This window comes from Heterodontus francisci, unplaced genomic scaffold, assembly GCF_036365525.1.
Source record: "Heterodontus francisci isolate sHetFra1 unplaced genomic scaffold, sHetFra1.hap1 HAP1_SCAFFOLD_70_3, whole genome shotgun sequence".
Classification (NCBI taxonomy): domain Eukaryota; kingdom Metazoa; phylum Chordata; class Chondrichthyes; order Heterodontiformes; family Heterodontidae; genus Heterodontus; species Heterodontus francisci.
The window spans coordinates 1,450,204-1,471,561 of NW_027141599.1; positions in this window are offsets into that span (position 1 = coordinate 1,450,204).

Sequence of the window (21,358 nt, forward strand, 5' to 3'; positions counted from 1 at the left end):
CTGCCAGGTGTGTATGGGGTTTCACAGTGCATCAGGATCCTGCCAGGTGTGTATGGGGTTTCACATTGCATCAGGATCCTGCCAGGTTTGTATGGGGTTTCACAGTGTTTCAGGATCCAGCCAGGTGTGTTTGGGGATTTCACAGCGGATCAGGATCCTGCCAGGTGTTTATGGGGTTTCACAGTGCATCAGGATCCTGCCAGGTGTGATTGGGGTTTCACAGTGTATCAGGATCCTTCCAGGTGTGTATGGGGTTTCACAGTGTATCAGGATCCTGCCAGATGTGAGTAGGGTTTCACTGTGCATCAGGAACCTACCAGGTGTGTTCGGAGTATTCACAGATTATCGGGCTCCTGCCAGGTGTGTCCGGGCGTTTCGCAGTTTATCAGGATCCTGCCAGGTGTTTATAGGGGTTTCACATTTCATCAGGATCCTGCCAGGTGTGTATGGGGTTTTCACAGTGGATCAGGATCCTGCCAGGTGTGAACTGGGTTTCACAGAGGATCAGCATCCTGCCAGGTGTGTACGGGGTTTTCACAATATATCAGGATCCTGCCAGGTGTGTACGGGGTTTCACAGAGGATCAGGATCCTGCCAGGTGTGTATGGGGGTTTCACAGTTTATCAGGATCCTGCCAGGTGTGTATGGGGTTTTCATAGTTTGTCAGGTTTCTGCCAGGTGTGTATGGGGTTTTCACAGTGGATCAGGATCCTGCCAGGTGTGTATGGGGTTTTCACAGTGTATCAGGAAATGCAAGGTGTGTATTGGGTTTTCACAGTGCACCAGGATCCTGCCAGATGTGTCTGGGGTTTCACAGTGGATCAGGATCCTGCCAGATGTGTATGGGGGTTTCACAGTGGATCAGGATCCTGCCGGATGTGAATGGGGTTTTCACAGTGTATCAGGATTCTGCCAGGTGTGTATGGGGTTTCACAGTGTATCAGGACCCTAACAGGTGTGTATGGGGTTTTCACAGTGGATCAGGATCCTGCCAGGTGTGTATGGGGGATTCACAGTGTATCAGGATCCTTCCAGGTGTATATGGGGTTTTCACAGTGTATCAGGATCCTGCCAGGTGTGTATGGGGGTTTCACAGTGTATCAGGATACTGCCAGGTGTTTATGGGGTTTCACAGTGCATCAGGATCCTGCCAGGTGTGTATGGGGTTTCACAGTGCATCAGGATCCTGCCAGGTGTGTATGGGGTTTCACAATGTGTCAGGATCCAGCCAGGTTTGTATGGGGGTTTCACAGTTAATCAGGATCTTGCCAGGTGTTTATGGGGTTTCACAGTGCATCAGGATCCTGCCAGGTGTGTATGGGGTGTCACAGTGTATCAGGATCCTGCCAGGTGTGTATGGGGGTTTCACAGTGGATCAGGATCCTGCCAGGTGTGTATGGCTTTTCACAGTGTATCAGGATCCTGCCACGTGTGCATGGGGGTTTCACAGTGGATCAGGATCCTGCCAGGTGTGTATGGGGTTTCACAGTTTATCAGGAACCTGCCAGGTGTGTATGGGGTTTCACAGTGTATCAGGATCCTGCCAGATGTCAATGGGGTTTAACTGTGCATCAGGAACCTGCCAGGTGTGTAAGGGGTTTTCACAGTGTATCAGGCTACAGCCAGGTGCATACGGGGGTTTCACAGATTATCAGGATCCTGCCAGATGTGTATGGGGGTTTCACAGTTCATCAGGAGCCTGCCGGGTGTGCACGGGGTTTCACAGAGGATCAGCATCCTGCCAGGTGTGTCCGGGGTTTTCACAATATATCAGGAGCCTGCCAGGTGTGTGCGGGTTTTCACAGAGGATCAGGATCCTGCAAGGTAAGTACGGGGTTTTGACAATATATCAGGATACTGCCAGGTGTGTATGGGGTTTCACAGTGCATCAGGATCCTGCCAGGTGTGTATGGGGTTTCACAGTGTATCAGGATCCTGCCAGGTGTTTATGGGGGTTTCACAGAGGATCAGGATCCTGCCAGGCGTGTATGGGGTTTCACAGTGCATCAGGATCCTGCCACGTGTTTTTGGGGGTTTCACAGTGGATCAGGATCCTGCCAGGTGTGTATGGGGTTTCACAGTGTATCAGGATCCTGCCAGGTGTGTATGGGGTTTCACAGTGTTTAAGGACCCTGCCAGATGTGAATGGGGTTTCACTGTGCATCAGGAACCTGCCAGGTGTGTTCGGTCTTTTCACAGTGCATCAGTCTCCTGCCAGGTGTGTACGGGGGTTTCACAGATTATCAGGTTCCTGCCAGGTGTGTATGGGGGTTTCAGAGTTCATCAGTATCCAGCCAGGTGTTTATGGGGTTTTCACAATATATCAGGATCCTGCCAGGTGTGTACGGGTTTTCACAGAGGATCAGGATCCTGCAAGGTGTGTACGGGGTTTTCACAATATATCAGGATCCTGCCAGGTGTGTATGGGGGATTAACCGTTTCTTAGGTTCCTGCCAGGTGTGTATGGGGGTTTCACAGTCTATCAGGATCCTGCCACGTGTGTATGGGGGTTTCACAGTTTATCAGGATCCTGCCTGGTGTGTATGGGGTTTTCACAGTGGATCAGGATCCTTCCAGGTGTGTATGGGGTTTTCACAGTTTATCAGGATCCTGCCACGTGTGGATGGGGGTTTCACAGTGGATCCGGATCCTGCCAGGTGTGTATGGGGTTTCACAGTGTATCAGGATCCTTCCAGGTGTGTATGGGGTTTCACAGTGTATCAGGATCCTGCCAGATGTGAATGGGGTTTCACTGTGCATCAGGAACCTACCAGATGTGTACGGGGTTTTCACAGATTATCAGGCTCCTGCCAGGTGTGTACGGGGGTTTCACAGATTATCAGGATCCTGCCAGGTGTGTATGGGGGTTTCACATTTCATCAGGATCCTGCCAGGTGTGTATGGGGTTTTCACAGTGCATCACGATCCTGCCAGGTGTGAACGGGGTTTCACAGAGGGTCAGGATCGTTCCAGGTGCGTACGGGGATTTCACAATATATTAGGATCCTGCCAGGTGTGTACGGAGTTTCAGAGAGGATCAGGATCCTGCCAGGTGTGTACGGAGTTGTCACAATATATCAGGATCTTGCCAGGTGTGTATGGGGGTTTCACCGTTTATCAGGATCATGCCAGGTGTGTATGGGGGTTTCACAGTTTCGCAGGATCCTGTCAGGTGTGTATGGGGGTTTCACAATTTATCAGGTTCCTGCCAGGTGTGTATGTGGTTTTCACAGTGGATCAGGAACCTTCCAGGTGTGTATGGGGTTTTCACAGTGTAGCAGGATCTGCAAGGCGTGTATGGGGTTTTCACAGTGCACCAGGATCCTGCCAGATGTGTCTGGGGTTTCACAGTGTATCAGGATCCTTCCAGGTGTGTATGGGGTTTTCACAGTGGATCAGGATCCTGCCAGGTGTGTCTGGGGTTTCACAGTGTATCAGGATCCTGCCGGATGTGAATGGGGTTTTCACAGTGTATCAGGATCCTGCCAGGTGTGTATGGGGTTTCACATTGTATCGGGATCCTGCCAGGTTTGTTTGGGGTTTTCACAGTGGATCAGGATCCTGCCAGGTGTGCATGGGGGTTTCAGAGTGTATCAGGATCCTTCCAGGTGAGTATGGGGTTTTCACAGTGTTTCAGGATCCTGCCAGGTGTTTATGGGGTTTTCACAGTGGATCAGGATCCTGCCAGGTGTGTATGTGGTTTCACAGTGCATCAGGATCCTTCCAGGTGTGCATGGGGTTTTCACAGTGTATCAGGATCCTGCCAGGTGTTTATGGGGTTTCACAGTGCAACAGCATCCTGCCTGGTGTGTATGGGGTTTCACAGTGCATCAGGAGCCTGCCTGGTTTGTATGGGGTTTCACAGTGTATCAGGATCCTGCCAGGTGTGTATGGGGGTTTCACAGCGGATCAGGATCCTGCCAGTTGTTTATGGGGTTTCACAGTGCATCCCGATCCTGCCAGGTGTGTATGGGGTGTCACAGTATATCAGGATCACGCCAGGTGTGTATGGGAGTTTCACAGTGGATCAGGATCATGCCAGGTGTGTATGGGGTTTCACAGTGTGTCAGGATCCTGCCAGATGTGAATGGGGATTCACTGTGCATCAGGAAACTGCCAGGTGTGTATGGGGTTTCACAGTGGATCAGGATCCTGCCAGGTGTGTATGGGGGTTTCACAGTGGATCAGGATCCTGCCGGATGTGAATGGGGTTTTCACAGTGTATCAGGATTCTGCCAGGTGTGTATGGGGTTTCACAGTGTATCAGGAACCTAACAGGTGTGTATGGGGTTTTCACAGTGGATCAGGATCCTGCCAGGTGTGTATGGGGGATTCACAGTGTATCAGGATCCTTCCAGGTGTATATGGGGTTTTCACAGTGTATCAGGATCCTGCCAGGTGTGTATGGGGGTTTCACAGTGTATCAGGATACTGCCAGGTGTTTATGGGGTTTCACAGTGCATCAGGATCCTGCCAGGTGTGTATGGGGTTTCACAGTGTATCAGGATCCAGCCAGGTTTGTATGGGGGTTTCACAGTTAATCAGGATCTTGCCAGGTGTTTATGGGGTTTCACAGTGCATCAGGATCCTGCCGGGTGTGCTTGGGGGTTTCACAGTGGATCAGGATCCTGCCAGGTGTGTATGGGGTTTCACAGTTTATCAGGAACCTGCCAGGTGTGTATGGCTTTTCACAGTGTATCAGGATCCTGCCACGTGTGCTTGGGGGTTTCACAGTGGATCAGGATCCTGCCAGGTGTGTATGGGGTTTCACAGTTTATCAGGAACCTGCCAGGTGTGTATGGGGTTTCACAGTGTATCAGGATCCTGCCAGATGTCAATGGGGTTTAACTGTGCATCAGGAACCTGCCAGGTGTGTAAGGGGTTTTCACAGTGTTTCAGGCTACAGCCAGGTGCGTACGGGGGTTTCACAGATTATCAGGATCCTGCCAGATGTGTATGGGGGTTTCACAGTTCATCAGGATCCTGCCGGGTGTGCACGGGGTTTCACAGAGGATCAGCATCCTGCCAGGTGTGTCCGGGGTTTTCACAATATATCAGGAGCCTGCCAGGGGTGAGCGGGTTTTCACAGAGGATCAGGATCCTGCAAGGTAAGTACGGGGTTTTGACAATATATCAGGATACTGCCAGGTGTGTATGGGGTTTCACAGTGCATCAGGATCCTGCCAGGTGTGTATGGGGTTTCACAGTGTATCAGGATCCTGCCAGGTGTTTATGGGGGTTTCACAGAGGATCAGGATCCTGCCAGGTGTGTATGGGGTTTCACAGTGTATCAGGATCCTGCCACGTGTTTTTGGGGGTTTCACAGTGGATCAGGATCCTGCCAGGTGTGTATGGGGTTTCACAGTGTATCAGGATCCTGCCAGGTGTGTATGGGGTTTCACAGTGTTTAAGGACCCTGCCAGATGTGAATGGGGTTTCACTGTGCATCAGGAACCTGCCAGGTGTGTTCGGTCTTTTCACAGTGCATCAGTCTCCTGCCAGGTGTGTACGGGGGTTTCACAGATTATCAGGTTCCTGCCAGGTGTGTATGGTGGTTTCAGAGTTCATCAGGATCCTGCCAGGTGTTTATGGGGTTTTCACAATATATCAGGATCCTGCCAGGTGTGTACGGGTTTTCACAGAGGATCAGGATCCTGCAAGGTGTGTACGGGGTTTTCACAATATATCAGGATCCTGCCAGGTGTGTATGGGGGTTTAACCGTTTCTTAGGTTCCTGCCAGGTGTGTATGGGGGTTTCACAGTCTATCAGGATCCTGCCACGTGTGTATGGGGGTTTCACAGTTTATCAGGATCCTGCCTGGTGTGTATGGGGTTTTCACAGTGGATCAGGATCCTTCCAGGTGTGTATGGGGTTTTCACAGTTTATCAGGATCCTGCCACGTGTGGATGGGGGTTTCACAGTGGATCCGGATCCTGCCAGGTGTGTATGGGGTTTCACAGTGTATCAGGATCCTTCCAGGTGTGTATGGGGTTTCACATTGTATCAGGATCCTGCCAGATGTGAATGGGGTTTCACTGTGCATCAGGAACCTACCAGATGTGTACGGGGTTTTCACAGATTATCAGGCTCCTGCCAGGTGTGTACGGGGGTTTCACAGATTATCAGGATCCTGCCAGGTGTGTATGGGGGTTTCACATTTCATCAGGATCCTGCCAGGTGTGTATGGGGTTTTCACAGTGGATCACGATCCTGCCAGGTGTGAACGGGGTTTCACATAGGGTCAGGATCGTTCCAGGTGCGTACGGGGATTTCACAATATATTAGGATCCTGCCAGGTGTGTACGGATTTTCAGAGAGGATCAGGATCCTGCCAGGTGTGTACGGAGTTGTCACAATATATCAGGATCTTGCCAGGTGTGTATGGGGGTTTCACCGTTTATCAGGTTCCTGCCAGGTGTGTATGTGGTTTTCACAGTGGATCAGGAACCTGCCAGGTGTGTATGGGGTTTTCACAGTGTAGCAGGATCTGCAAGGCGTGTATGGGGTTTTCACAGTGCACCAGGATCCTGCCAGATGGGTCTGGGGTTTCACAGTGTATCAGGATCCTGCCAGGTGTGTATGGGGTTTTCACAGTGGATCAGGATCCTGCCAGGTGTGTCTGGGGTTTCACAGTGTATCAGGATCCTGCCGGATGTGAATGGGGTTTTCACAGTGTATCAGGATCCTGCCAGGTGTGTATGGGGTTTCACATTGTATCGGGATCCTGCCAGGTTTGTTTGGGGTTTTCACAGTGGATCAGGATCCTGACAGGTGTGCATGGGGGTTTCAGAGTGTATCAGGATCCTTCCAGGTGAGTATGGGGTTTTCACAGTGTATCAGGATCCTGCCAGGTGTTTATCGGGTTTTCACAGTGGATCAGGATCCTGCCAGGTGTGTATGTGGTTTCACAGTGCATCAGGATCCTTCCAGGTGTGCATGGGGTTTTCACAGTGTATCAGGATCCTGCCAGGTGTTTATGGGGTTTCACAGTGCATCAGGATCCTGCCAGGTGTGTATGGGGTTTCACAGTGCATCAGGATCCTGCCAGGTGTGTATGGGGTTTCACAGTGTATCAGGATCCAGCCAGGTTTGTATGGTGGTTTCACAGTTAATCAGGATCTTGACAGGTGTTTATGGGGTTTCACAGTGCATCAGGATCCTGCCAGGTGTGTATGGGGTGTCACAGTGTATCAGGATCCTGCCAGGTGTGTATGGGGGTTTCACAGTGGATCAGGATCCTGCCAGGTGTGTATGGCTTTTCACAGTGTATCAGGATCCTGCCACGTGTGCTTGGGGGTTTCACAGTGGATCAGGATCCTGCCAGGTGTGTATGGGGTTTCACAGTTTATCAGGAACCTGCCAGGTGTGTATGGGGTTTCACAGTGTATCAGGATCCTGCCAGATGTCAATGGGGTTTAACTGTGCATCAGGAACCTGCCAGGTGTGTAAGGGGTTTTCACAGTGTATCAGGCTACAGCCAGGTGCGTACGGGGGTTTCACAGATTATCAGGATCCTGCCAGATGTGTATGGGGGTTTCACAGTTCATCAGGATCCTGCCGGGTGTGCACGGGGTTTCACAGAGGATCAGCATCCTGCCAGGTGTGTCCGGGGTTTTCACAATATATCAGGAGCCTGCCAGGTGTGTGCGGGTTTTCACAGAGGATCAGGATCCTGCAAGGTAAGTACGGGGATTTGACAATATATCAGGATACTGCCAGGTGTGTATGGGGTTTCACAGTGCATCAGGATCCTGCCAGGTGTGTATGGGGTTTCACAGTGTATCAGGATCCTGCCAGGTGTTTATGGGGGTTTCACAGAGGATCAGGATCCTGCCAGGTGTGTATGGGGTTTCACAGTGTATCAGGATCCTGCCACGTGTTTTTGGGGGTTTCACAGTGGATCAGGATCCTGCCAGGTGTGTATGGGGTTTCACAGTGCATCAGGATCCTGCCAGGTGTGTATGGGGTTTCACAGTGTTTAAGGACCCTGCCAGATGTGAATGGGGTTTCACTGTGCATCAGGAACCTGCCAGGTGTGTTCGGTCTTTTCACAGTGCATCAGTCTCCTGCCAGGTGTGTACGGGGGGTTCACAGATTATCAGGTTCCTGCCAGGTGTGTATGGGGGTTTCAGAGTTCATCAGGATCCTGCCAGGTGTTTATGGGGTTTTCACAATATATCAGGATCCTGCCAGGTGTGTACGGGTTTTCACAGAGGATCAGGATCCTGCAAGGTGTGTACGGGGTTTTCACAATATATCAGGATCCTGCCAGGTGTGTATGGGGGTTTAACCGTTTCTTAGGTTCCTGCCAGGTGTGTATGGGGGTTTCACAGTCTATCAGGATCCTGCCACGTGTGTATGGGGGTTTCACAGTTTATCAGGATCCTGCCTGGTGTGTATGGGGTTTTCACAGTGGATCAGGATCCTTCCAGGTGTGTATGGCGTTTTCACAGTTTATCAGGATCCTGCCACGTGTGGATGGGGGTTTCACAGTGGATCCGGATCCTGCCAGGTGTGTATGGGGTTTCACAGTGTATCAGGATCCTTCCAGGTTTGTATGGGGTTTCACAGTGTATCAGGATCCTGCCAGATGTGAATGGGGTTTCACTGTGCATCAGGAACCTACCAGATGTGTACGGGGTTTTTACAGATTATCAGGCTCCTGCCAGGTGTGTACGGGGGTTTCACAGATTATCAGGATCCTACCAGGTGTGTATGGGGGTTTCACATTTCATCAGGATCCTGCCAGGTGTGTATGGGGTTTTCACAGTGGATCACGATCCTGCCAGGTGTGAACGGGGTTTCACAGAGGGTCAGGATCGTTCCAGGTGCGTACGGGGATTTCACAATATATTAGGATCCTGCCAGGTGTGTACGGAGTTTCAGAGAGGATCAGGATCCTGCCAGGTGTGTACGGAGTTGTCACAATATATCAGGATCTTGCCAGGTGTGTATGGGGGTTTCACCGTTTATCAGGATCATGCCAGGTGTGTATGGGGGTTTCACAGTTTCGCAGGATCCTGTCAGGTGTGTATGGGGGTTTCACAGTTTATCAGGTTCCTGCCAGGTGTGTATGTGGTGTTCACAGTGGATCAGGATCCTGCCAGGTGTGTATGAGGTTTTCACAGTGTATCAGGATCTGCAAGGCGTGTATGGGGTTTTCACAGTGCACCAGGATCCTGCAAGATTTTTCTGGGGTTCCACAGTGTATCAGGATCCTTCCAGGTGTGCATGGGGGTTTCACAGTGGATCAGGATCCTGCCAGGTGTGTCTGGGGTTTCACAGTGTATCAGGATCCTGCCGGATGTGAATGGGGTTTTCACAGTATATCAGGATCCTGCCAGGTGTGTATGGGGTTTCACATTGTATCGGGATCCTGCCAGGTTTGTTTGGGGTTTTCACAGTGGATCAGGATCCTGCCAGGTGTGCATGGGGGTTTCACAGTGTATCAGGATCCTTCCAGGTGTGTATGGGGTTTTCACAGTGTATCAGGATCCTGCCAGGTGTTTATGGGGTTTTCACAGTGGATCAGGATCCTGCCAGGTGTGTATGTGGTTTCACAGTGTATCAGGATCCTTCCAGGTGTGCATGGGGTTTTCACAGTGTATCAGGATCCTGCCAGGTGTTTCTGGGGTTTTCACAGTGGATCACGATCCTGCCAGGTGTGAACGGGGTTTCACAGAGGGTCAGGATCGTTCCAGGTGCGTACGGGGATTTCACAATATATTAGGATCCTGCCAGGTGTGTACGGAGTTTCAGAGAGGATCAGGATCCTGCCAGGTGTGTACGGAGTTGTCACAATATATAAGGATCTTGCCAGGTGTGTATGGGGGTTTCACCGTTTATCAGGATCATGCCAGGTGTGTATGGGGGTTTCACAGTTTCGCAGGATCCTGTCAGGTGTGTATGGGGGTTTCACAGTTTATCAGGTTCCTGCCAGGTGTGTATGTGGTGTTCACAGTGGATCAGGATCCTGCCAGGTGTGTATGAGGTTTTCACAGTGTAGCAGGATCTGCAAGGCGTGTATGGGGTTTTCACAGTGCACCAGGATCCTGCAAGATTTTTCTGGGGTTCCACAGTGTATCAGGATCCTTCCAGGTGTGCATGGGGGTTTCACAGTGGATCAGGATCCTGCCAGGTGTGTCTGGGGTTTCACAGTGTATCAGGATCCTGCCGGATGTGAATGGGGTTTTCACAGTGTATCAGGATCCTGCCAGGTGTGTATGGGGTTTCACATTGTATCGGGATCCTGCCAGGTTTGTTTGGGGTTTTCACAGTGGATCAGGATCCTGCCAGGTGTGCATGGGGGTTTCACAGTGTATCAGGATCCTTCCAGGTGTGTATGGGGTTTTCACAGTGTATCAGGATCCTGCCAGGTGTTTATGGGGTTTTCACAGTGGATCAGGATCCTGCCAGGTGTGTATGTGGTTTCACAGTGTATCAGGATCCTGCCAGGTGTGCATGGGGTTTTCACAGTGTATCAGGATCCTGCCAGGTGTTTCTGGGGTTTCACAGTGCAACAGCATCCTGCCTGGTGTGCATGGGGTTTCACAGTGCATCAGGATCCTGCCTGGTTTGTATGGGGTTTCACAGTGTATCAGGATCCTGCCAGGTGTGTATGGGGGTTTCACAGCGGATCAGGATCCTGCCAGTTGTTTATGGGGTTTCACAGTGCATCCGGATCCTGCCAGGTGTGTATGGGGTGTCACAGTGTATCAGGATCCCGCCAGGTGTGTCTGGGAGTTTCACAGTGGATCAGGATCATGCCAGGTGTGTATGGGGTTTCACAGTGTGTCAGGATCCTGCCAGATGTGAATGGGGATTCACTGTGCATCAGGACACTGCCAGGTGTGTATGGGGTTTCACAGTGCATCATGATCCTGCCAGGTGTGTATGGGGTTTCACAGTGTATCAGGATCCTGCCAGATGTGAATGGGGTTTCACTATGCATCAGGAACCTGCCAGCTGTGTCTGGGGTTTCACAGTGCATCAGGATCCTGCCAGGTGTGTATGGGGTTTCACAGTGTATCAGGATCCTGCCAGGTGTGTATGGGGGTTTCACAGTGGATCAGGATCCTGCCACGTGTGTATGGGGTTTTCACAGTGGATCAGGATCCTGCCAGGTGTGTATGGGGTTTCACAGTGTATCAGGATCCTGCCAGATGTGAATGGGGTTTCACTGTGCATCTGGAACCTGCCAGGTGTGTACGGGGTTTCACTGTGTATCAGGCTCCTGCCAGGTGTGTACGGATGTTTCACAGATTATCAGGATTCTGCCAGGTATGTATGGGGGTTTCAGTGTTCATCAGGATCCTGCCAGGTGTGTACGGGGTTTCACAGAGGATCAGGATCCTGCCAGGTGTGTACTGGGTTTTCACAATATATCAGGATCCTGCAAGGTTAGTGCGGGGTTTCACAGAGGATCAGGATCCTGCAAGGTGTGTACGGGGTTTTGACAATATATCAGGATACTGACAGGTGTGTATGGGGGTTTCACCGTTTATCAAGATCCTGCCACGTGTGTATGGGGGTTTCACAGTCTATCAGGACCCTGCCAGGTGTGTATGGGGGTTTCACAGTTTATCAGGATCCTGCCAGGTGTGTATGGGTTTTTCACAGTGGATCAGTATCCTGCCAGGTGTGTATGGGGTTTTCACAGTTTATCAGGATCCTGCCAGGTGTGTATGGGGTTTTCACAGTGGATCAGGAACCTGCCAGGTGTGTATGGGGGATTCACAGTGGATCAGGATCCTGCCAAGTATGTATGGGGTTTTCACACTGGATCAGGATCCTGCCAGGTGTTTATGGAGCTTCACAGTGTATCAGGATCCTGCCAGGTGTTTATGGGGTTTGCACAGAGTATCAGGATCTGCCATATGTGTATGGAGTTTCACAGTGGATCAGGATCCTGCCAGGTTTGTATGGGGTTTTCACAGTGCACCAGGATCCAGCCAGATGTGTCTGGGGTTTCACAGTATATCAGGATCGTTCCAGGTGTGCATGGGGGTTTCACAGTGGATCAGGATCCTGCCAGGTGTGTATGGGGTTTCACAGTGTATCAGGATCCTGCCGGATGTGAATGGCGTTTTCACAGTGTATCAGGATCCTGCCAGGTGTGTATGGGGTTTCACAGTGTATCGGGATCCTGCCAGGTGTTTGTGGGGTTTCACAGTGCATCAGGATCCTGCCAGGTGTGTATGGGGTGTCACAGCGTATCAGGATCCTGCCAGGTGTGTATGGGGGTTTCACAGTGGATCAGGATCCTGCCAGGTGTGTATGGGGTTTCACATTGTATCGGGATCCTGCCAGGTTTGTTTGGGGTTTTCACAGTGGATCAGGATCCTGCCAGGTGTGCATGGGGGTTTCACAGTGTATCAGGATCCTTCCAGGTGTGTATGGGGTTTTCACAGTTTATCAGGATCCTGCCAGGTGTTTATGGGGTTTTCACAGTGGATCAGGATCCTGCCAGGTGTGTATGTGGTTTCACAGTGTATCAGGATCCTTCCAGGTGTGCATGGGGTTTTCACAGTGTATCAGGATCCTGCCAGGTGTTTCTGGGGTTTTCACAGTGGATCACGATCCTGCCAGGTGTGAACGGGGTTTCACAGAGGGTCAGGATCGTTCCAGGTGCGTACGGGGATTTCACAATATATTAGGATCCTGCCAGGTGTGTACGGAGTTTCAGAGAGGATCAGGATCCTGCCAGGTGTGTACGGAGTTGTCACAATATATCAGGATCTTGCCAGGTGTGTATGGGGGTTTCACCGTTTATCAGGATCATGCCAGGTGTGTATGGGGGTTTCACAGTTTCGCAGGATCCTGTCAGGTGTGTATGGGGGTTTCACAGTTTATCAGGTTCCTGCCAGGTGTGTATGTGGTGTTCACAGTGGATCAGGATCCTGCCAGGTGTGTATGAGGTTTTCACAGTGTAGCAGGATCTGCAAGGCGTGTATGGGGTTTTCACAGTGCACCAGGATCCTGCAAGATTTTTCTGGGGTTCCACAGTGTATCAGGATCCTTCCAGGTGTGCATGGGGGTTTCACAGTGGATCAGGATCCTGCCAGGTGTGTCTGGGGTTTCACAGTGTATCAGGATCCTGCCGGATGTGAATGGGGTTTTCACAGTGTATCAGGATCCTGCCAGGTGTGTATGGGGTTTCACATTGTATCGGGATCCTGCCAGGTTTGTTTGGGGTTTTCACAGTGGATCAGGATCCTGCCAGGTGTGCATGGGGGTTTCACAGTGTATCAGGATCCTTCCAGGTGTGTATGGGGTTTTCACAGTGTATCAGAATCCTGCCAGGTGTTTATGGGGTTTTCACAGTGGATCAGGATCCTGCCAGGTGTGTATGTGGTTTCACAGTGTATCAGGATCCTTCCAGGTGTGCATGGGGTTTTCACAGTGTATCAGGATCCTGCCAGGTGTTTCTGGGGTTTCACAGTGCAACAGCATCCTGCCTGGTGTGCATGGGGTTTCACAGTGCATCAGGATCCTGCCTGGTTTGTATGGGGTTTCACAGTGTATCAGGATCCTGCCAGGTGTGTATGGGGGTTTCACAGCGGATCAGGATCCTGCCAGTTGTTTATGGGGTTTCACAGTGCATCCGGATCCTGCCAGGTGTGTATGGGGTGTCACAGTGTATCAGGATCCCGCCAGGTGTGTCTGGGAGTTTCACAGTGGATCAGGATCATGCCAGGTGTGTATGGGGTTTCACAGTGTGTCAGGATCCTGCCAGATGTGAATGGGGATTCACTGTGCATCAGGAAACTGCCAGGTGTGTATGGGGTTTCACAGTGCATCATGATCCTGCCAGGTGTGTATGGGGTTTCACAGTGTATCAGGATCCTGCCAGATGTGAATGGGGTTTCACTATGCATCAGGAACCTGCCAGCTGTGTCTGGGGTTTCACAGTGCATCAGGATCCTGCCAGGTGTGTATGGGGTTTCACAGTGTATCAGGATCCTGCCAGGTGTGTATGGGGGTTTCACAGTGGATCAGGATCCTGCCACGTGTGTATGGGGTTTTCACAGTGGATCAGGATCCTGCCAGGTGTGTATGGGGTTTCACAGTGTATCAGGATCCTGCCAGATGTGAATGGGGTTTCACTGTGCATCTGGAACCTGCCAGGTGTGTACGGGGTTTCACTGTGTATCAGGCTCCTGCCAGGTGTGTACGGATGTTTCACAGATTATCAGGATTCTGCCAGGTATGAATGGGGGTTTCAGTGTTCATCAGGATCCTGCCAGGTGTGTACGGGGTTTCACAGAGGATCAGGATCCTGCCAGGTGTGTACTGGGTTTTCACAATATATCAGGATCCTGCAAGGTTAGTGCGGGGTTTCACAGAGGATCAGGATCCTGCAAGGTGTGTACGGGGTTTTCACAATATATCAGGATACTGACAGGTGTGTATGGGGGTTTCACCGTTTATCAAGATCCTGCCACGTGTGTATGGGGGTTTCACAGTCTATCAGGACCCTGCCAGGTGTGTATGGGGGTTTCACAGTTTATCAGGATCCTGCCAGGTGTGTATGGGTTTTTCACAGTGGATCAGTATCCTGCCAGGTGTGTATGGGGTTTTCACAGTTTATCAGGATCCTGCCAGTTGTGTATGGGGTTTTCACAGTGGATCAGGAACCTGCCAGGTGTGTATGGGGGATTCACAGTGGATCAGGATCCTGCCAAGTATGTATGGGGTTTTCACACTGGATCAGGATCCTGCCAGGTGTTTATGGAGCTTCACAGTGTATCAGGATCCTGCCAGGTGTTTATGGGGTTTGCACAGAGTATCAGGATCTGCCATATGTGTATGGAGTTTCACAGTGGATCAGGATCCTGCCAGGTTTGTATGGGGTTTTCACAGTGCACCAGGATCCAGCCAGATGTGTCTGGGGTTTCACAGTATATCAGGATCGTTCCAGGTGTGCATGGGGGTTTCACAGTGGATCAGGATCCTGCCAGGTGTGTATGGGGTTTCACAGTGTATCAGGATCCTGCCGGATGTGAATGGCGTTTTCACAGTGTATCAGGATCCTGCCAGGTGTGTATGGGGTTTCACAGTGTATCGGGATCCTGCCAGGTGTTTGTGGGGTTTCACAGTGCATCAGGATCCTGCCAGGTGTGTATGGGGTGTCACAGCGTATCAGGATCCTGCCAGGTGTGTATGGGGGTTTCACAGTGGATCAGGATCCTGCCAGGTGTTTAAGGGGTTTCACAGTGTATCAGGATCCTGCCACGTGTGTAAGGGGTTTTCACAGTGGATCAGGATCCTGCCAGGTGTGTATGGGGTTTCACAGTGTATCAGGATCCTGCCAGATGTGAATGGCGTTTCACTGTGCATCAGGAAACTGCCAGGTGTGTACGGGGTTTCACTGTGTATCAGGCTCCTGGCAGGTGTGGACGGGGGTCTCACGTATTATCAGGATTCTGCCAGGTGTGTATGGGGTTTCACAGTGTATCAGGATCCTGCCGGATGTGAATGGGGTTTTCACGGTGTATCAGGATCCGGCCAGCTGTGTACGGGGTTTCACCGAGGATCAGGATCCTGCCAGGTGTGTACGAGGATTTCACAATATATCAGGATCCTGCCAGGTGTGTATGGGGTTTTCACAGTTAATCAGGATCCTGCCAGGTGTGTATGGTGCTTTCACAGTGGATCAGGATCCTGCCAGATGTGTATGCGGGTTTCACAGTGGATCAGGATCCTGCCAGGTGTGTATGGGGTTTCACAGTGTATCTGGATCCTGCCAGGTGTGTATGGGGGTTTCACATTTTATCAGGATCCTGCCAGTTATGTATGGGGTTTTCACACTGGATCAGGATCCTGCCAGGTGTGTATGGGGTTTTCACAGTTAATCAGGATCCTGCCAGGTGTGTATGGTGCTTTCACAGTGGATCAGGATCCTGCCAGATGTGTATGGGGGTTTCACAGTGGATCAGGATCCTGCCAGGTGTGATTGGGGTTTCACAGTGTATCTGGATCCTGCCAGGTGTGTATGGGGGTTTCACAGTTTATCAGGATCCTGCCAGTTATGTATGGGGTTTTCACAGTGGATCAGGATCCTGCCAGGTGTGTATGGGGTTTTCACAGTGCACCAGGTTCCAGCCAGATGTGTCTGGGTTTTCACAGTATATCAGGATCGTTCAAGGTGTGTATGGGGGTTTCACTGTGGATCAGGAGCCTGCCAGGTGTGTATGGGGTTTCACAGTGTATCAGGATCCTGCCGGATGTGAATGTGGTTTTCACAGTGTATTAGTATCCTGCCAGGTGTGTATGGGGTTTCACAGTGTATCGGGATCCTGCCAGGTGGGTATGGGGGTTTCACAGTGGATCAGGATCCTGCCAGATGTGTTTGGGGAATCACAGTGGATCAGGATCCTGCCAGGTGTGTATGGGGTTTCACAGTGCATCAGGATCCTGCCAGGTGTGTACGGGGTTTTCACAATATATCAGGATCCTGCCAGGTGTGTACGGGGTTTCACAGAGGATCAGGATCCTGCCAGGTGTGTTTGGGGGTTTCACTGTTTATCAGGATCCTGCCAGGTGTGTATGGGGGTTTCACAGTTTATCAGAATCCTGCCAGGTGTGTATGGGGTTTTCTCAGTGGATCAGGATCCTGCCAGGTCTGTATGGGGTTTTCACAATATATCAGGATCCTGCCAGGTGTGTATGGGTGTTTAACCGCTTCTCAGGTTCCTGCCAGGTGTGTATGGGGGTTTCACAGTCTATCAGGATCCTGCCACGTGTGTATGGGGGTTTCACAGTTTATCAGGATCCTGCCTGGTGTGTATAGGGTTTTCACAGTGGATCAGGATCCTGCCAGGGGTGTATGGGGTTTTCACAGTTTATCAGGATCCTGCCACGTGTGTATGGGGGTTTCACAGTGGATCCGGATCCTGCCAGGTGTGTATGGGGTTTCACAGTGTATCAGGATCCTTCCAGGTGTGTATGGGGTTTCACAGTCTATCAGGATCCTGCCAGATGTGAATGGGGTTTCACTGTGCATCAGAAACCTACCAGATGTGTACGGGGTTTTCACAGATTATCAGGCTCCTGCCAGGTGTGTACGGGGGTTTCACAGATTATCAGGATCCTGCCAGGTGTGTCTGGGGGTTTCACAGTTCATCAGGATCCTGCCAGGTGTGTATGGGGTTTTCACAGTGGATCACGATCCTGCCAGGTGTGAACGGGGTTTCACAGAGGGTCAGGATCGTTCCAGGTGCGTACGGGGATTTCACAATATATTAGGATCCTGCCAGGTGTGTACGGAGTTTCAGAGAGGATCAGGATCCTGCCAGGTGTGTACGGAGTTGTCACAATATATCAGGATCTTGCCAGGTGTGTATGAGCGTTTCACCGTTTATCAGGATCATGCCAGGTGTGGATGGGGGTTTCACAGTTTCGCAGGATCCTGTCAGGTGTGTATGGGGGTTTCACAGTTTAACAGGTTCCTGCCAGGTGTGTATGTGGTTTTCACAGTGGATCAGGATCCTGCCAGGTGTGTATGGGGTTTTCACAATGGAGCAGGATCTGCAAGGCGTGTATGGGGTTTTCACAGTGCACCAGGATCCTGCCAGATGTGTCTGGGGTTTCACAGTGTATCAGGATCCTTCTAGGTGTGTATGGGGGTTTCACAGTGTATCAGGATCCTGCCAGGTGTGTGTGGGGTTTCACATTGTATCGGGATCCTGCCAGGTTTGTTTGGGGTTTTCACAGTGGATCAGGATCCTGCCAGGTGTGTCTGGGGTTTCACAGTGTATCAGGATCCTGCCGGATGTGAATGGGGTTTTCACAGTGTATCAGGATCCTGCCAGGTGTGTATGGGGTTTCACATTGTATCGGGATCCTGCCAGGTGTGTCTGGGGTTTCACAGTGTATCAGGATCCTGCCGGATGTGAATGGGGTTTTCACGGTGTATCAGGATCCTGCCAGGTGTGTATGGGGTTTCACATTGTATCGGGATCCTGCCAGGTTTGTTTGGGGTTTTCACAGTGGATCAGGATCCTGCCAGGTGTGCATGGGTGTTTCACAGTGTATCAGGATCCTTCCAGGTGTGTATGGGGTTTTCACAGTGTATCAGGATCCTGCCAGGTGTTTATGGGGTTTTCACAGTGGATCAGGATCCTGCCAGGTGTGTATGTGGTTTCACAGTGTATCAGGATCCTTCCAGGTGTGCATGGGGTTTTCACAGTGTATCAGGATCCTGCCAGGTGTTTAGGGGGTTTCACAGTGCAACAGCATCCTGCCTGGTGTGTATGGGGTTTCACAGTGCATCAGGATCCTGCCTGGTTTGTATGGGGTTTGACAGTGTATCAGGATCCTGCCAGGTGTGTATGGGGGTTTCATAGCGGATCAGGATCCTGCCAGTTGTTTATGGGGTTTCACAGTGCTTCCGGATCCTGCCAGGTGTGTATGGGGTGTCACAGTGTATCAGGATCCCGCCAGGTGTGTCTGGGAGTTTCACAGTGGATCAGGATCATGCCAGGTGTGTATGGGGTTTCACAGTGTGTCAGGATCCTGCCAGATGTGAATGGGGATTCACTGTGCATCAGGAAACTGCCAGGTGTGTATGGGGTTTCACAGTGCATCATGATCCTGCCAGGTGTGTATGGGGTTTCACCGTGTATCAGGATCCTGCCAGATGTGAATGGGGTTTCACTATGCATCAGGAACCCGCCAGGTGTGTATGGGGTTTCACAGTGCATCAGGATCCTGCCAGGTGCGCATGGGGTTTCACAGTGTATCAGGATCCTGCCAGGTGTGTATGGGGGTTTCACAGTGGATCAGGATCCTGCCACGTGTGTATGGGGTTTTCACAGTGGATCAGGATCCTGCCAGGTGTGTATGGGGTTTCACAGTGTATCAGGATCCTGCCAGATGTGAATGGGGTTTCACTGTGCATCTGGAACCTGCCAGGAATGTACGGGGTTTCACTGTGTATCAGGCTCCTGCCAGGTGTGTCCGGGTGTTTCACAGATTATCAGGATTCTGCCAGGTGTGTATGGGGGTTTCAGTGTTCATCAGGATCCTGCCAGGTGTGTACGGGGTTTTCACAATGGAGCAGGATCTGCAAGGCGTGTATGGGGTTTTCACAGTGCACCAGGATCCTGCCAGATGTGTCTGGGGTTTCACAGTGTATCAGGATCCTTCCAGGTGTGTATGGGGGTTTCACAGTGGATCAGGTTACTGCCAGGTGTGTCTGGGGTTTCACAGTGTATCAGGATCCTGCCGGATGTGAATGGGGTTTTCACAGTGTATCAGGATCCTGCCAGGTGTGTGTGGGGTTTCACATTGTATCGGGATCCTGCCAGGTTTGTTTGGGGTTTTCACAGTGGATCAGGATCCTGCCAGGTGTGTCTGGGGTTTCACAGTGTATCAGGATCCTGCCGGATGTGAATGGGGTTTTCACAGTGTATCAGGATCCTGCCAGGTGTGTATGGGGTTTCACATTGTATCGGGATCCTGCCAGGTGTGTCTGGGGTTTCACAGTGTATCAGGATCCTGCCGGATGTGAATGGGGTTTTCACGGTGTATCAGGATCCTGCCAGGTGTGTATGGGGTTTCACATTGTATCGGGATCCTGCCAGGTTTGTTTGGGGTTTTCACAGTGGATCAGGATCCTGCCAGGTGTGCATGGGTGTTTCACAGTGTATCAGGATCCTTCCAGGTGTGTATGGGGTTTTCACAGTGTATCAGGATCCTGCCAGGTGTTTATGGGGTTTTCACAGTGGATCAGGATCCTGCCAGGTGTGTATGTGGTTTCACAGTGTATCAGGATCCTTCCAGGTGTGCATGGGGTTTTCACAGTGTATCAGGATCCTGCCAGGTGTTTAGGGGGTTTCACAGTGCAACAGCATCCTGCCTGGTGTGTATGGGGTTTCACAGTGCATCAGGATCCTGCCTGGTTTGTATGGGGTTTGACAGTGTATCAGGATCCTGCCAGGTGTGTATGGGGGTTTCATAGCGGATCAGGATCCTGCCAGTTGTTTATGGGGTTTCACAGTGCTTCCGGATCCTGCCAGGTGTGTATGGGGTGTCACAGTGTATCAGGATCCCGCCAGGTGTGTCTGGGAGTTTCACAGTGGATCAGGATCATGCCAGGTGTGTATGGGGTTTCACAGTGTGTCAGGATCCTGCCAGATGTGAATGGGGATTCACTGTGCATCAGGAAACTGCCAGGTGTGTATGGGGTTTCACAGTGCATCATGATCCTGCCAGGTGTGTATGGGGTTTCACCGTGTATCAGGATCCTGCCAGATGTGAATGGGGTTTCACTATGCATCAGGAACCTGCCAGGTGTGTATGGGGTTTCACAGTGCATCAGGATCCTGCCAGGTGTGCATGGGGTTTCACAGTGTATCAGGATCCTGCCAGGTGTGTATGGGGGTTTCACAGTGGATCAGGATCCTGCCACGTGTGTATGGGGTTTTCACGGTGGATCAGGATCCTGCCAGGTGTGTATGGGGTTTCACAGTGTATCAGGATCCTGCCAGATGTGAATGGGGTGTCACTGTGCATCTGGAACCTGCCAGGCGTGTACGGGGTTTCACTGTGTATCAGGCTCCTGCCAGGTGTGTCCGGGTGTTTCACAGATTATCAGGATTCTGCCAGGTGTGTATGGGGGTTTCAGTGTTCATCAGGATCCTGCCAGGTGTGTACGGGGTTTCACAGAGGATCAGGATCCTGCCAGGTGTGTACGGGGTTTTCACAATGTATCAGGATCCTGCAAGGTGTGTGCGGGGTTTCACAGAGGATCAGGATCCTGCAAGGTGTGTCCGGGGTTTTCACAATATATCAGGATACTGACAGGTGTGTATGGGGGTTTCACCGTTTATCAAGGTCCTGCCACGTGTGTATGGGGGTTTCACAGTCTATCAGGACCCTGCCAGGTGTGCATGGGGGTTTCACAGTTTATCAGGATCCTGCCAGGTGTGTATGGGTTTTTCACAGTGGATCAGTATCCTGCCAGGTGTGTATGGGGTTTTCACAGTTTATCAGGATCCTGCCAGGTGTGTATGGGGTTTCACAGTGGATCAGGATCCTGCCAGGTGTGTATGGGGGTTTCACAGTGGATCAGGATCCTGCCAAGTATTTATGGGGTTTTCACACTGGATCAGGATCCTGCCAGGTGTGTATGGAGCTTCACAGTGTATCAGGATCCTGCCAGGTGTTTATGGGGTTTGCACAGAGTATCAGGATCTGCCATATGTGTATGGAGTTTCACAGTGGATCAGGATCCTGCCAGGTTTGTATGGGGTTTTCACAGTGCACCAGGATCCAGCCAGATGTGTCTGGGGTTTCACAGTATATCAGGATCGTTCCAGGTGTGCATGGGGGTTTCACAGTGGATCAGGATCC